The 15546-nt window shown below is 40.0% G+C and overlaps 1 protein-coding gene across 4 annotated transcripts in view; it reads left to right on the forward strand.

Annotated features, from left to right (window-relative positions):
* BLOC1S6 (biogenesis of lysosomal organelles complex 1 subunit 6) overlaps positions 1-15546 on the forward strand; it is a 140144-nt gene that overhangs the window by 107707 nt on the left and 16891 nt on the right. For 2 of the 4 annotated variants that reach the window (XM_025884155.2, XM_025884158.2), the window contains 2 exons: positions 8627-8761; positions 14266-14496. The exons of 1 other annotated variant lie outside the window; for it this stretch is intronic. The gene's annotated coding sequence lies outside the window, so the exon portion shown is untranslated. The remainder of the gene's footprint in view (positions 1-8626; positions 8762-14265; positions 14497-15546) is intronic. One more of the 4 variants, XM_025884156.2, reaches the window with a different exon arrangement.

Here is a 15546-nt window from a genome sequence, read left to right on the forward strand (position 1 = left end):
TCTTGGGATCAAGCCCCGCATCGGGCTCCCTGCTCCACGGGAAGCCTGCTTCTCCCTCTCCCACTCCCCCTGCTTGTGTTCCCTCTCTCGCTGTGTCTCCCTCTGTCAAATAAATAAATAAATAATCTTAAAAAAAAAAAACCTACAAAAAGAAACATCTCCCTATGCCAGGAAAATGAGATATATTTTCAGTAATAATAATAATAATAATGATAATTTGAGGCTGCTTTTAGGCAACAAGCTTCAACAGTGAAAACTTGAGTAAGGCAAAGGGCCCACAAGGATTGCTGAGCTGAACGCAAACATGTAGTGCAAACAGGCTCCTTAGGTGACCCAACTCAAAATTACCATAGGCCCTAATCAGTGACCAGACACAGTTCCTAAGATTACCAAAAAAGGGAAAATTCCATATGTTCTCATACCTACTCACTCTGCCCTATAACGGGGGCCCCTCACCACTGCCTTGTCACAATCTCTCCTTTGCTGTCCTGCCCACCACTCCCTTGTGGTGTATTCAATAAACTTCCATCTCTTTTATTCTGCCTTGGGTGAACCCTTTCACCACCTGTGCCACCAGCCCCCACCTAACTGGGATGCCCCACAAATAGTAGTAATAGTAGTAGTAATAATAATAATAACAATAATAATAATAATAATTTTGTCCTAAAATGAGGTTGGTTTGAAATGAAAACACAGCATATCTGTGCTCCCAGCAGCTTAAAGGCTGTATATTTCTAACTCACTGACCTGGGCCCTCTAGCCTAGCCTATTGCTTAACTAATTATAGCTTCTTGGAGATTTCAACAGAACACTGACCCTGGGGAAACAAGGAACAAGATATTCCTAGAAGATCAAGCCTGACCACATTAGTGAACAGCCTTTCCTAATGCCAGCAAGTTCACTTGAGATCACACTGAGAATGCTTCCCCAGCACGTTGACCCTACCACTTCGCAGTGCCTTCCCCTAAAAACCCCCTGTTTGGTCGGGGACTTGGGGGCTGTCTTTGGACATTAGTCCACCATCTTCGGAGGTTGCCTGGCCTCATGAATAAAGCAACCTTTCCTTCTTTATGTCTTTCTTTTTTTTTTTTAAAGAATTTATTTATTTATTTGACAGAGAGAGACACAGTGAGAGGGAACACAAGCAGAGGGAGTGGGAGAGGGAGAAGCAGGCTTCCCGCCAAGCAGAGAGCCTGATGCGGGGATCATGACCTGAGCCGAAGGCAGATGCTTAAAGACCAAGGCCACCAGGCGCCCCTCTTTTTTTTTAAGATTTATTTATTTTTTAGAGAGAGAGCGTGTGACTACACGAGCAGGGGGAGGGGCAAAGGGAGAGAGAATCCCAGGCAGACTATGCACTCAGTGTGGAGCCCCACAAAGGGCTCCATCTTAGGACCCTGAGATCATGACCTGAGCCAAAACAAAGTCAGTTGCTTAACCGACTGACCCTGAGATCATGACCTGAGCCAAAACAAAGTCAGTTGCTTAACCGACTGAGCCATCCAGGTGCCCCGAGCAACCTCTCCTTTCTGACCAACACTTGTCTCTCAACTATTGTCTTTCGAGGGTTGAGCAGCCGAACTTGGGTTTTACTAACAATAGGACAAAATCAGAATATAGAAACCAAAAATCAGAGGTTTATAAAAAAAAATCTTAAAAAATTTTAATGTGTGGCCAAGCTGGCTAAGATGAAAATAAATTTAATAAAAAATAATAAGTTTTAATATCAAAATTAACCCGGTGCAAAGTTTAAATATGGTCTTATCTCTGTTAAAAGAACAAAGTTTTCTTGGACTTTTAGTCTGCTTTTGATAAGGTTTTATAAGTTTCTTTATCCTCTAAGTATCAAGTTTCATAATGATCCATGATCCTATTTAGATAAGTGCTTGAAAACCTTTTTATTTTACTTTTTTTTAAAAGAGGGTTTTTCTTTTGTTCTTTAAAAAAAAAATTTTTTTTAAAGATTTTATTTATTTGACAGAGAGAGACACACAGAGAGGGAACACAAGCAGGGGGAGAGGGAGAAGCAGGCTCCCCACTGAGCAGGGAGCCTGATGCGGGGCTCGATCCCAGGACCCTGAGATCATGACCTGAGCCGAAGGCAGACGCTTAACGACTGAGCCACCCAGGTGCCCCTAATTTTTAATTTTTAATTTATTTGAGAGAGAGAATGAGAGGGAGAGAGAGCGCACATGAGAGGGGGGAGGGTCAGAGGGAGAAGCAGACTCCCTGCTGAGCAGGGAGCCCGATGCAGGACTCGATCCCGGGACTCCAGGATCATGACCTGAGCCGAAGGCAGTCGCTTAGCCAACTGAGCCACCCAGGCGCCCTTTTCCTGACATTTTTGACAAACTTCCTCAAATCAAATTTTTTTAAAGGATTTATTTATTTATTTATTCGAGAGCGAGCTAGAGAGAGAGAGAGAGAGAGCACAAGAGGGGGAAGGGTCGGAGGGAGAAGCAGACTCCCCACTGAGCAGGGAACACTATGCGATGGGGGGACTTGATCCAGGGACTCTGGGATCATGACCTGAGCCCAAGGCAGTCGCTTAACCGACTGAGCCACCCAGGCGCCCCCCAAATCAAATTCTTAAAAAAAAAAAAAAAAAAAAAGTCTTTTTGACCTGAAATATTCCAAAAGAGTTGTAAAACTAATTAGGCTTATTTACTATGTAAATTGCATAGAAAATATTGTCAAATAAATAGTACTAAGCCTTCTTTATGTTTGTAAGATTGTGGCACATGTACATAAAGTCCATCCTGCTGCACAAATGGCCCCTTATTGCCACACTTTTGCAATCATAATGTCCCTATGACATGGCAACAGTCTGCATCTGGAAACAAATTGGTATTAAAATAGACACATACATAGTGGTTATAAATTCAATAAACAGGACTATGAGAAGCCCAAGACAGCTGCTTGCTTCTTTCTGGCTCCTTGACAAAACCCCATTTTTCAGTTTTTGCATTCCTTCACCCACCATAGTATCTGACTCAGATGATGAATAGACATTAGTGTAGAGACTTCTATAGAATTTTAACACCTGCAACTGGACCTCATTAAGCTGCCACTTAGTAGGAGTTATCCGTATGTACCTGTTGTTGTATATGTGTTTTTCTGGATGGGTTAAAACCTTTCCTTGCTACAAGGCTGATGCCCTCACAGTAAAACAAAACAAAACAAAACAAAAAACTGTTTCCTACTTGGGTTATACTTTCCATCATCTCTAGGAATCAAGGCACCCACTTCACTGGACACATCACAGGAGCCTTAACAAAGCCTTACAAAATTCTAGAAATTCTATCAGTATACAACCTTCTACAGATCCTTGCTGTTTGTTTTTTTTTTAATTTTGGATCCCTGCTGGTTTATGCTAATATGACCAGCTGCTATAAATCTCTAATGCTTTATGCTCAAGCCTGTCATCAACAGGTTAAGAAGCCTTCTTGGATCCTAATGAAAAGAAACCTGTCTGTTATAGTCTAGAGCCTAGTAATTTGGTATTGTAAAACATAGTCAGAGGAAAACCACCCTCAGGCCGTTAAAGGGATTCTCCCCAGTGCTCCTGACCACAGACTGTTGCAAAATGCAAAGATGCTAGAGACCTCTAACTCAAACTGACCAGGAAGAAAAGTAGCTGACATCCACGTGTAGACTACTCCCACCCAAGACGCCAGATCGGGACATGACACTTGAAGCATAAAACCCTTTCTCTTTCTTCTCCTGTCCTTTTCTGGCACTGGCCCAAAAGGATGGCACCCTCAGCTGTATCTCCCAGGTCATTGCTAAGGAGGGACGGTAATCTCTTTTATTTCAGGCTAGAAAAAACTCTGTGCCTCTAATTTTTCACAAACAAAATAAGACCTCTTGTAACCGACCAAACATGAGTTCACTCTTTTGGTGAGTCACAGAGAGAAACTATACCAGGTGGAGTTGTCACCTATATTACACTTTATTTGCAGCAAATGAGACCGCAGGGATCCTTGTATGTAGAGGGTGGGCATAAAGTTGCACATGCGCCTGAAGGAAGCACGCCTAACTTTGTACGTATGAAACACGACATAACATTGTATGTTATGTCAATGAGGCATATGCTCTCCTTGGGCAGAGATTTTGGCATTATAATGAGGTGAAGGTAAGGGTCATTACTCCATGGGTCACTCCATGGTCCGTCCCTCTGCACAGGTGTGAGCTGGGGGTTGAGCTTGACTGCTCTGGGTGGTCTGGGCCAGCTGGAGGTCTGTCAGGGCCATCATTATTGCTTAAAGGGCAGTTTCAGTTTCCAGCACGGGATGCTATGTCCCTCAGGTCTCTTGCCCTAGTTGAGAGATAAGCTGGAAAGAAGAACTTAAGGAAAAATGTGGGACAAAAGTTGGTGGGTATAAGCATGTGGGCAGTATAAGTCAGGTCTTGGGGTCTAGCTGGTGACAATCTCATTGGTCACTCTTCTAAACTGACATTGTTAAGTTCAAAAGAACTCTTCTTTTGGCAGGTGTCTATTTCCCCGGTTCGGGATGAATGCAAATTGAAGCTTTGATCAAAAACTTCTCCTTAATTCTTAAAATCATTACATTACAAAGTCTGCTGCTAAAGCAATAAACACCCAATAAAAATCCTTAGACTCTCTGGTTAAAATTGTCCTTTAATAATAGAATAGCTCTTGATTGTCTTTTAGCTGATCAAGGAGGTATCTGTGCAGTGTCCAACACCACCTGCTAGGCCAGGATTTACCCTCCTGGGGAAGTTAAAACTGTTTGGCTCAAAAAAGGGAACTCTTTCCATGGGGGTCTTTCTTTGGCTTATTTGATTTTGATTGGCTTAGGTCCTGGGGACCCCACGGTCCCTCTAAAGTACACTCCAAATATTGGGAATTACCCTGCTTATCGTAATCCTAATAATCTCACTGGTGCATTGTATTCTCTCAGAAGCCTTAGATAGGTTTATAGCTGCTAACCACAAGCAAATGCTCTCCCTAAGACTGGAACATCTAAGGAAAGAGGAAAATACCCAACTTAAAGAACATGAACCAGAAAACATGACCTATATTACAAAGGTTAAATACAAAATTTAGGAGCTATGGATACCACACAAAGGAGCAACAAAATCTGGGAACTGCAGAGCAGTAGCTGAGAGTGGTGCTAATGCCTGTAAATTTGTTCACATCGCAAACTGAGATGTGATCAAGAGGGGAAAATTGTTAAAAAAAAAAAAAAAAGAAAGAAAGAAAATTGCAGGCCCCAAATGGTGTCACTTAGAGTTCCTAAAGCAGAGTTTAAGATCCAATCTAATTGCAGTTTCAACCTCCCCAAGAAATGTGGCCTTCACCGGTGGGTCAGGAAATGTTTCCTTTCATCAGTGCCAAGGAGTCTGTCACTTGCTTCTCTCCATTCCCCCAAAGAAAGATGAGGTAATCTGCATGAGAAGACCCCTTGCTTTTCCCCTAGCAAACAGCTTCCTCTGGAACAATCCTTTTGTTTTCCTAGTAACTTTCTTGTCCCCACCCTCTGTCTACAGAGACCTTCCATCTTGGACAGCTCCTCAGAGCGCCTCTCTGCTTGCTAGATGGGGTGCTATCAGACCCATGAATTGTTTAATAAAGCCAACTAGATCTTCAAATTCACTTGGTTGAATTGTGTTATTTAACAGGTCTGAGGGCAACCGGAACTGGCAAAATCCTGCTATAGTCAGACTTTAAGGAATTAGTTCTGCCAGGTTTATGATGAAATACAGAGATTATATTTATCTCTTTATGTAAATTAAATTAGAGTTCATTGTTCCCCCTGAGAACATATAATAGAGACTTTTCCAAAACCTTAAAAAAGGAAAATGACACTTTGAAGTCTTTAGCTGTGTTAAAAGTTAAACTGAGGCATATTAAACATTTTCAGAGTTTATTTGAGCAGAAATCAATTTGAATTGGGGGGCATCCAGTCTAGCAGATAGAAAGGAACACCAAGGACCTGTACAAAATGGAAGACTTTCATAGGCAGAAAGGAGCAGGAACTAGGGATTTCTACTGGTGAGAAAGTGTATCGCTTATTGCAAAGTTACTTTCCTTTAGGAGATGGCAGAAGTCTCCCAGGCAGATGACCTAACCAGTGTTCATCAGGTGATTTCTGATTGAACTGGTTTAAGATTCCATTTTTGGGAGAGCCAAAAATGTATTTACGTCTGGTTTGGTGACCTGGGGCTTAAATGACTTTGGGGACTGTTGTCTTGTTTTTAACAGCTGTTAATTAAAATTAATGTTTTTTTAAATTTTTTTAGGGTTAAAATTAATGTTTTTAAATATGCTTTTCCCTCTAGTACATTAAATGAGCAGTTTAGAAAAAGTACTTAAAGATGAAGGTAAGGGAATAAATTTAAAGATGTCACTTTCATAAGATAATTCAAAACATGTTGATTGGAAATTTATAGGAAGGCCAAAAACTAGGGCAATAATTTTAAAATAACTTGATTCACTGGAATTTTTTTATTTTATTTTTTAAAATTTATTTATTTGACAGAGAAAGACACAGTGAGAGAGGGAACACAAGCAGGGGGAGTGGGAGAGGGAGAAGCAGGCTTCCTGCTGAGCAGGGAGCCCGATGTGGGGCTCCATCCCAGGACCCCGGGACCATGATCTGAGCCGAAGGCAGACGCTTAACCAACTGCGCTACACTGGAATTTTTAAAAAAGATTTTATTTATTTATTTATTTATTTATTTATTTATTTATTTAAGAGAGAGAGAGAGAGAGAGAGAGCGTGCAAGTGCAGGGAGGAGCAGAGGGAGAGGGACAAGCAAACTCTGCATTAAGCATGGCTTGACATGGGGCTTGATCCCATCACTCTAAGATCATGACCTGAGCCAAAACCAAGAATCAGATGCTTAACCGACTGAGCCACCCAGGAATCCCTCTCTGGAATTTTTTTTTTTTTAAAGATTTTATTTATTTATTTGAGAGAGCGAGAATGAGAGAGAGAGAGCACATGAGAGGGGGGAGGGTCAGAGGGAGAAGCAGACTCCCTGCTGAGCAGGGAGCCCGATGTGGGACTCGATCCCGGGACTCCAGGATCATGACCTGAGCTGAAGGCAGTCGCTTAACCAACTGAGCCACCCAGGCGCCCCCTCTCTGGAATTTTTAAATTGAAAAAAGGAATTAGAGAACTCTGAACTCTATTATTGACCTCATCACATTACAAATAAATTGAATTTTTATGTATCATCTCACCACCTGGTCTGGAGAATCTTTGGAAATTATTCATAAACTTTTTTTAAAAGTTTTTTTTTTTTTTAAGATTTTATTTGACAGAGAGAGACACAGCGAGAGGAAACACAAGCAGGGGGAGTGGAAGAGGGAGAAGCAGACTTCCCACTGAGCAGGGAGCCTGATGTGGGGCTTGATCCCAGGACCCTGGGATCATGACCTGAGCTGAAGGCAGATGCTTAACGACTGAGACACCCAGTAGCCTCTATTCATAAACATTTTGAAGAGAACATTTTAAGTAAGAAATAAGGACTATTATGGAAAGCTAATGCATGTACTACTTGTAGCAATTTGAATGAAGCATGATAAATATACCCTAGCTAATTTAAATAAATCTATCCTAAAAGGAAAGTGGAGTATGCTGTCTATAGTCATTAAAATCCCACTTTTTGCATCACATAGAAAGAGAATACAGCAATAATGGTTGGTGTCCACTTTGATATCTACACACTAAGATTAACAAATGAATTTTGTGAAAACCCTTAAGTGGAAGAATTATTGTCTTTCAAACCATTATCAGCATATGTAAAAAAGAGTTTTAAGATGTAAAATTCTTTGAATGAGTGAAATTTTTGCCACTAGTTTTACTAATAGTCCAAAAGCAAATGATTACTATTCAATATTATGAATATTCATTTACCCACGAATAATATCATGAGTCAGATATCAGAATCCTGACAAAAATGGAAGACAATAAGATCCCTCACCCCTTGCCCCCCCTACACAACAAAATGAGAATATTCAAAGAGGTACTGATGCTAAGAAAGCCTTGGTGTTGGTGGTATCTCTGTACTTCAAGACTTGATCTTCTAACTCTGCAGGTCTGGAACTTCGGTTGCCAGCTTCGCCGGTGGATATTTACCCCCACCCCCCAAAACTACCTTATTGTATGACATTGATTTATACAAAAGAACTAAGTTTGTAATAAAACATAAAATTGTCAAGCCCTCATTTAGTCTCTTTTATCTCACCATGGAAGTCTATTTAAGAAGCCAAGTTAAGGTTGGTGAATATATATATGTAACCAAGGCACTAATAACAAAAATACTATTTCTTCTGGCACATAAGTACCTAGTTAGGGGCTGCTATTATTTCCCATAGTGCTTTACAGCTTACAGATCCTTTTCATATGTTTTATTGATTGTTTGATTCTCACTCACAAGAATTATATCAAGTAGTGGGTCCAGTATTATCATCTTCCTACTTCTTTTCCTGATAGAAAACAAAACAAAACAAAACAAAACAAAACAAAACAACCAGAGGCACAGAGGTTAAGTGCCTTAATTCAATCTCATAACTGATATAGTTGACATCTGTTGCTTTGGTTGGGCCAATTTCATTCCTCCTTTTGGTAACAGGACTGTGATTTTCCTTTAAGGAACTACTCCTGTGCGTTTTGTAGAACTCCTAACAGGACTGTCAATCAAGGGGCTATGCCTCTCTCCATTACATGGGACCCACGTGGGCCCATCAGGATCTTGTATATCCTCTGGATGCAGAGACTGGTATATAGGTAGGTATTGTGATCCAAGTAATTTAAGGTGTTTTTGTTTTTGTTTTTAAGAGTGAAGTAAATGAATTCTAGGAGTGAGTTGGCTTCACTTGAGAACTGTAAGAACTATGAAAACCTGGAGAGCTGCTTTCCAGAGAAAGCTGTTGGAGTGAAGCCAATATAGAGGAAAGTCCAGTGGAGAATGAGGGGTGGGGGTGGGAGAGAGAGAGAGAGAATGAGATAGAAAAAGATATTCCTGATTTCATTTGAGGAAGTAGATATAGCTATCCCTGAAGCCAGATCAACTCCTGGATTTTCAAGTTCAGTGAGTTAATAAATTCCTTGTTTGGCTTAGACAAGTTTGGACTAATTCACTTGCAATTAAAAAAAAAACCCAAATACAGCTAATAAAAGTCTTAGTTATGATTGAAACACATCTTTTGACATCAAACATATACCCATAAATGTTGTCAAAAAGGATCCACTGCTATTGTGGGATACTTGAGAACCGCCCTTTTTTCAAGGAGACAACCTGCCTTCTGTTCTAGGTTCTGTTCAAGTTTTCTTTCTTTTTTTTTTTTAAGATTCTATTTATTTATTCATGAGAGACGGAGAGAGAGAGAGGCAGAGGGAGAAATCAGGCTCCCTGCAGAGCAGGGAGCCCAATACAGGACTCGGTCCCAGGACTCTGAGACCAGAACCTGAGCTGAAGGCAGATGCTTAACCGACTGAGTCACCCAGGCACCCAAGTTTTCATTTTTTAAAAAATATTTTATTTATTTATTTGAGAGAGAGAGAGAGAGAGAGAGAGAGAGAGAGAAAGAGAGAATGAGTGGGGGAGGGGCAAGCAGACTGCCCACTGAGCAAGGAGCTAGATCCCAGGACTTGGAGATCATAAGCTGAGCTGAAATCAGATACTTAACCTTTAACCAACTAAGCCACCCAGGTGTCCCTCAAGTTTTCATTTTTAAAATAATATCAAGAGGATGAGAAGACAAGCTACAGACTGGAGGGGAGAAGTTATTTGCAAAAGACATATCTGATAAAGGACTGTTATCCAAAATATACAAAGAACTCTTAAAACTCAACGAGACAAACAACCTGATTCAAAAATGGGCAAAAGATCTGAATAGGCCTTTCACCAAAGAAGATAAACAGAAGCAAATAAGCATATGAAAAGCTCCACATCATATGTTATCAGGAAATACAAATTAAAACAACTATGAGATACCTCTACACAAGAATTAGAAGGCCAAAATCCAGAACACTGACATCGCCAAATGCTTGTGAGACTGTGGGGAATAGAAACTCTTGCCAGTGGGAATGCAAAATGGTTCAGCCACTTTGGAAGACAGTTTGGCAGTTTCTTAAAAAACTAAACACACTCTTACCCTACAATCCAGTAATCTTGCTCCTTGGTATTTACCCAAAGGAGTTGATGACTTATGTCTACACAAAAATCTGTACACAGATACCAGCTTTATTCATAATTGCCAAAACTTGGAGGTAACCAAGATGTCCTTCCATAGGTGGATGAATAAACTGTGATACATCTGAAACTGGTTAAAGTTGAACAAAATCAAAATGGCTGCACTAATGCTTCAGCAAACCTCAATTTTAAAGCAATCTTTTTCCTCCCTTCTGCAAACCACCCCTCCTCCCTTCTTAGGGAAGGAAGCAGGTAAAACCCCAAAGACATGAGGAAGGAGGCTAGTAGCAAGTACGCACTTCCTGTCAGAACCCAGCTAGTTTCTGTATTTCCCTATAAAAACCTCAGCCCCTGCCTCCAGGCGGGCTCGCAGTTTTTGAAGGCCATAGCCTGCTGCAGCCTTCTTGGCCAGCCAGAGCAATAAAGCTATTTTTCCTCTTTATCCCAAGCTCTGACTTCGTCTTATATTTTGGCTCTGAAGCATGGAGGTTGGTTTTTGACAACACATCTAGACAATGGAATATCATTCTCTGCCAAAAAGAAATGAGTCGCTAAGCCACAAAAAGATGTGGAGGAAACTTAAATGCATATGATTGAGTGAAAGAAGCCAATCTGAAAATGCTACATACTGTATGATTCCAAATATATGACATTCTGAAAAAGACAAACTGTAGAGCAAAAAGATTAGTGATTGCCAGGGTTTGGGGGAGCGATGGATGAATACACAGTGCACAGAGGATTTTTAGGGCAGTTAAACTCCTCTGTCTGATTCTAATAGTGGTGAATACAAGTCATACATTTGTGCAGTCCAATAGAATATACAACACAGTGAACCTTAATGAAAACTTTTGGGGGCTGGGTGGGTAGGAGGTATAGAGGAAATCTCTATACTTTACTCTCAATTTTGCTGCGAGCCTAAATAAAAATTAGTCTGGGGGTGCCTGGCTGGCTCATTTGGGGGAGTGTGTGACTCTTGATCTTCGGGTTGTGAGTCCAAGCCCCATGTTGGGTATGGAGATTACTTAAAAATAAAATCTTTAAAAATAAATAAAAATAAAATATAGTCTATTCAAAACATTTCAAAAGGGGCGCCTGGGTGGCTCAGTCATTAAGTGTCTGCCTTCAGCTCAGGTCATGGTCCCAGGGTCGTGGGATCGAGCCCCGCATCGGGCTCCCTGCTCTGTAGGAAGCCTATTTCTCCCTCTCCCACTCCCCCTGCTTGTGTTCCCTCTCTTGCTGTGTCTCTCTCTGTCAAATAAATAAATAAAGTCTTAAAAAAAATAAAACATTTCAAAAGCCATTGCTTTTGTGGCAAGGTTAAGAGAATGTGTTGGTGAAATAATCCATGTAAAAATATGGTGTTTTTTTTTTTGCATAGTGCAAGGAAGGAATTGTTAACCTTAAGAAGAAAACTTGTCAGTTATTTTACCAGCAAAAATGGGTTTATGCAGGAATAACAAAGAATTGCAAATGGAGGCATACACACTACAGCAAAAACCGCAGGCAAATCCAACAAAGAAGAATGTTACTTTATGGAGAAGGAGGAAGGAATTGGAAGGAATTGTTTTGAATAAAAGTCCCCTGGAGGAAAGCAAAAGTTCAGTGTGTTGAGTTTCCCATTGGCTGAATTGCAGCAGTAGTTTATTTCTTTTTTTTTTAAATTTTTTATTGTTATGTTAATCACCATATATTACATCATTAGTTTTTAGTTTATTTCTTTTTATTTTATTTTATTTTACTATGTTCTGTTAATCACCATACATTACATCATTAGTTTTTGATGTAGTGTTCCATGATTCATTGTTTGCGTGTAACACCCAGGTAGTTGACTTCTTTTGGAGATGCAATGTACATTTTTCTCTGTTGGGGCATGTAATTGATGATTCTTCTTGTTGAAGATTCTTCTCTTGGGGTCTGTAATTGACAATTCCTCCTGTAACTGAGTAGTAATGTTCCTCCCTTCTAGCTTCCTGACTCTACTTTAGTGAGGTTTTCCTTTATTAATTTTCACAGAATGATGGAAAGTGCTGCAGAGTTGCACTGAGTGGGAATATTTTAGCACTTTGTGAATGTAAAAGAATATTTCTCATGTAAATATATAAAAGTGGTTAAAATTGCTTGAGCAACACTTTTAGATTGGTTAACCATAGTTAAGATGGTAAACTATTTTTCCTTAGTAGCGCAGCTACTTTTCAGTTCCTTCTTTCCTTTCTGTTTTTTTTTTTAAGATTTTATTTCAAAGTAATCTCTACACCTACTGTGGAGTTTGAACTCACAACCCTGAGATCAAGAATCACATGCTCTACCAACTGAACCCGCCAGGCACCCCTCCTTCTTCCCTTTTTTTTTATTTTGTGAGCACATACCTTGTGTGAGTGTGTTCAAATTTGCAACACTAATCCATAGAAGCATAAGGTCATGGGCTGTAATGTCTTTTTCCTGTTTATCTTTCCCTTCATCATCCCTTTTCTCTGCAGGCCCTGGTTCCTACATCTTTTTCACTCAACTCTTTTTTTTTTTTTTTAAGATTTTATTTATTTATTTGTGAGAGAGGGATGGAGAGAGCATGGGGGAGGTGCAGAGGGGAGGGAGCAGCAGACTTCCTATTGAGCAGGGAGCCCAATATGGGGCTCAATCCCAATCATGACCTGAGCGGAGGGCAGAAAAGGCAATACACTTAACCAATTGAGCCACCCAGGCGCCCCCTCACTCAAATCTTTTTGTACCTCTCCTCCATTTTTCTTTTGTTTTTAGAAAAGACTGGAGAAAAATAAAGGGGAAGATGAAGAAAATCCTGTGAGAGAAGTAGGTCAAACTGGGAGTAGATTTATCAATCTTAGCACATTCTAAATATAGGAATAGAAAATCTTCATGTATTAACATTTTTTCTTTATTTGAATCCCCTATCTACCTACTCATTTTCAGGTAGCAAAAATAAAGGATATAGGAAAATTTAAGGAAAACACAAAATTGAGGTGAATAAATGGTTTTGACGGATTTATTACATTATATTTGCTCCTTCTCTTTTGGATTTCAAGGACCAGTGGGCTTGTTTTCCTTTTGCTATAAATATATACAGTATTTAACTCTTTCTGGACATTCTTTGGACTAACTTCTTCAGAGCTATATAATTATACTTTGTGTTATCTTTTGTCTTCCTAAGCTATTTTGGTCTAAAAGACTATACACCACCTTTTTCCTGTTAAGTTCTTCTATTAACTGTTGAATCTGTGTTAGTTTTGTTTTCCCAAAAAACAGCATCTTGATGTCCTTGAGTCTGAAGTATTGTTTTGCCACTCGTGGTGTTTTTTTCCTGTTGGAAGGCTTTACAATTTTTTCTCTGCATATTACATTTGACCCGACCTTCAAGGTTTGGCTTAAGGTCATTTCCTCTTTTAAGTTTTAAAAATTTCTCTAGTTACTTCCCAATTGTGCACTATACGACTGTGCATTTGTGGTTGGCCGAATAATGGCTCCCGCCCCCAAAGTCGTCCACTTTCAATTCCCGAGAATCTGTGAATGTTATCTTACGTGGCAAAAAGTACCTTGCAGATGTGGTTAAATTAAGGACCTTGAGATGGAGAAGTTATCTTGGGTTATGCAGAGGGGCTCAATGTCATCCTAAGGGTCCTTCTAAGAGGGAGGCCAGAGGATCAGAGTGGGAGAAGAGATGATGCTACAATGGTAGTAGAGGGAGAAAAGGCAATGGGATGTGGGGCCAGGAGTCAAGGAATGCAGGCAGTCTCTAGAAGCTGGAAAAGACAAGGAAGCAGATTCTTCTTCAGAGCCTCCAGAGTAACCAGCCCTGCCAACACCTTGATTTTAGTTCACTGAGGCTGATTTTGGACTTTTGACCTCCAGAACTATCAGATGATGAATCTGTGTTGTTTTAAGCTACCAAGTTTGTGCTAATTTGTTATAGCAGCAGTAGGAAACTAATATGACATCATTACACTCTTTACAATCCTCTAGGTCTGTTCCACATAATTTAGCACTTTATGTCATATTCTCCAATCCTACTACATATAAATGGTAGAATATAAATTCTTGGTGGACAGGAACTGGAATTTCTACCTCTCCTTTTTACACCCCACAGTGTCTCATCCAATCTTAGGAACAGAGGCATTTGGAATGGATTGATGCATAAAAGAGAATGGCCTCCTTTCTGTCTCCACTGCTGCCATGGTGCCCCTGAAAAAGCTTTTCATGAAGGGGGGGCAAAAAAAGGAAGCAAGTTCTGAAGTTTACCCTTGACTGCATTCACCCTGTAGAAGATGGAATCATGGATGCTGCCAATTTTGAGCAGTTTCTTCAAGAGAGAATCAAGGTGACCAAATAAACAGGGGGCTTGGACTTAAAAAAAAAAAAAGAATTGAAGTGAATGGAAAAGCTGGGAATCTTGGTGAAGGGGTTGTAAGCATTGAAAGGAGCAAGGGCAAGATTCCTGTAACTTCTGAGGTGCCTTTTTCCAAAAGGTATTTGAAATATCTCACCAAAAAATATTTGAAGAATAATCTAGGTGATTGGTTATGCGTAGTTGCTAACAGCAAAGAGAGTTATGAATTGCGTTTTTTCCACATTAACCAGGAGAAGGAAAAGGAGGGAGATGAGGATTAAAACTCATTTATTTGTACATTGAATATTTTGTATGAGTTCTTGAATAAAACCTGGGAACCAGAGAGAGAGAGAAAGAGAAGAAGGCCCCTGCCACTGGGGAAATGAAAGGTATTTTGAAAGACATGTATGACTCAATGAACTGTGTTTACTTCTTTGGCATCAAATTCCAACCTTGTGTTTTGAGCTGTCACATGCAGTGTTGGGTGCACAGTACCTGCATAATGGAGGGTGGAACACAGTGGATCTTCAAAAAGCACTTGATGTATTGAGCTAAAATCTGCAGGGGAAAGAAGGAAAAGGAGAAAGAAAAGCAAAATGGGTCTGGCAGAAAGTACTTCTTGTCTCTTTAGCTGATGCATTTTTTGTTACATTAATGTAAAATGTTGAAAAAGAACATTCATCAAAATTTCTAACATGAATCTTTCCTGAAAGCAAAATAGGAGAGGACAAGATGATAAAAATAGGCAGGCTGTGACAGTTTAATTTCATCCTATTAAATTCAAACAACCAGTCTTTTAAAATCCAGGTAATATGCTTAATACTGTGCCAAGAGATAAAGAGGTTACAGACAACCCATAGGACACGGGTCTCTTCTAAAGGACCTCAGTATCTTGTTGGTATAATATTAATAATAAACTAGGGTTACCAGGCAGCTTATTGCCGTCTTGTGTGATTCAGACTTTGGAGATTATAGGTATTTGGAATTTGGCTCTGGAGAATCAATACTTCATTCATTCAGCACACATTTATTGAAAACCCA

This window comes from Callorhinus ursinus, unplaced genomic scaffold (genome assembly GCF_003265705.2).
Source record: "Callorhinus ursinus isolate GAN/ISIS: 27379988/994484 unplaced genomic scaffold, GSC_fseal_2.0 scaffold25, whole genome shotgun sequence".
Taxonomy (NCBI): Eukaryota; Metazoa; Chordata; class Mammalia; order Carnivora; family Otariidae; genus Callorhinus; species Callorhinus ursinus.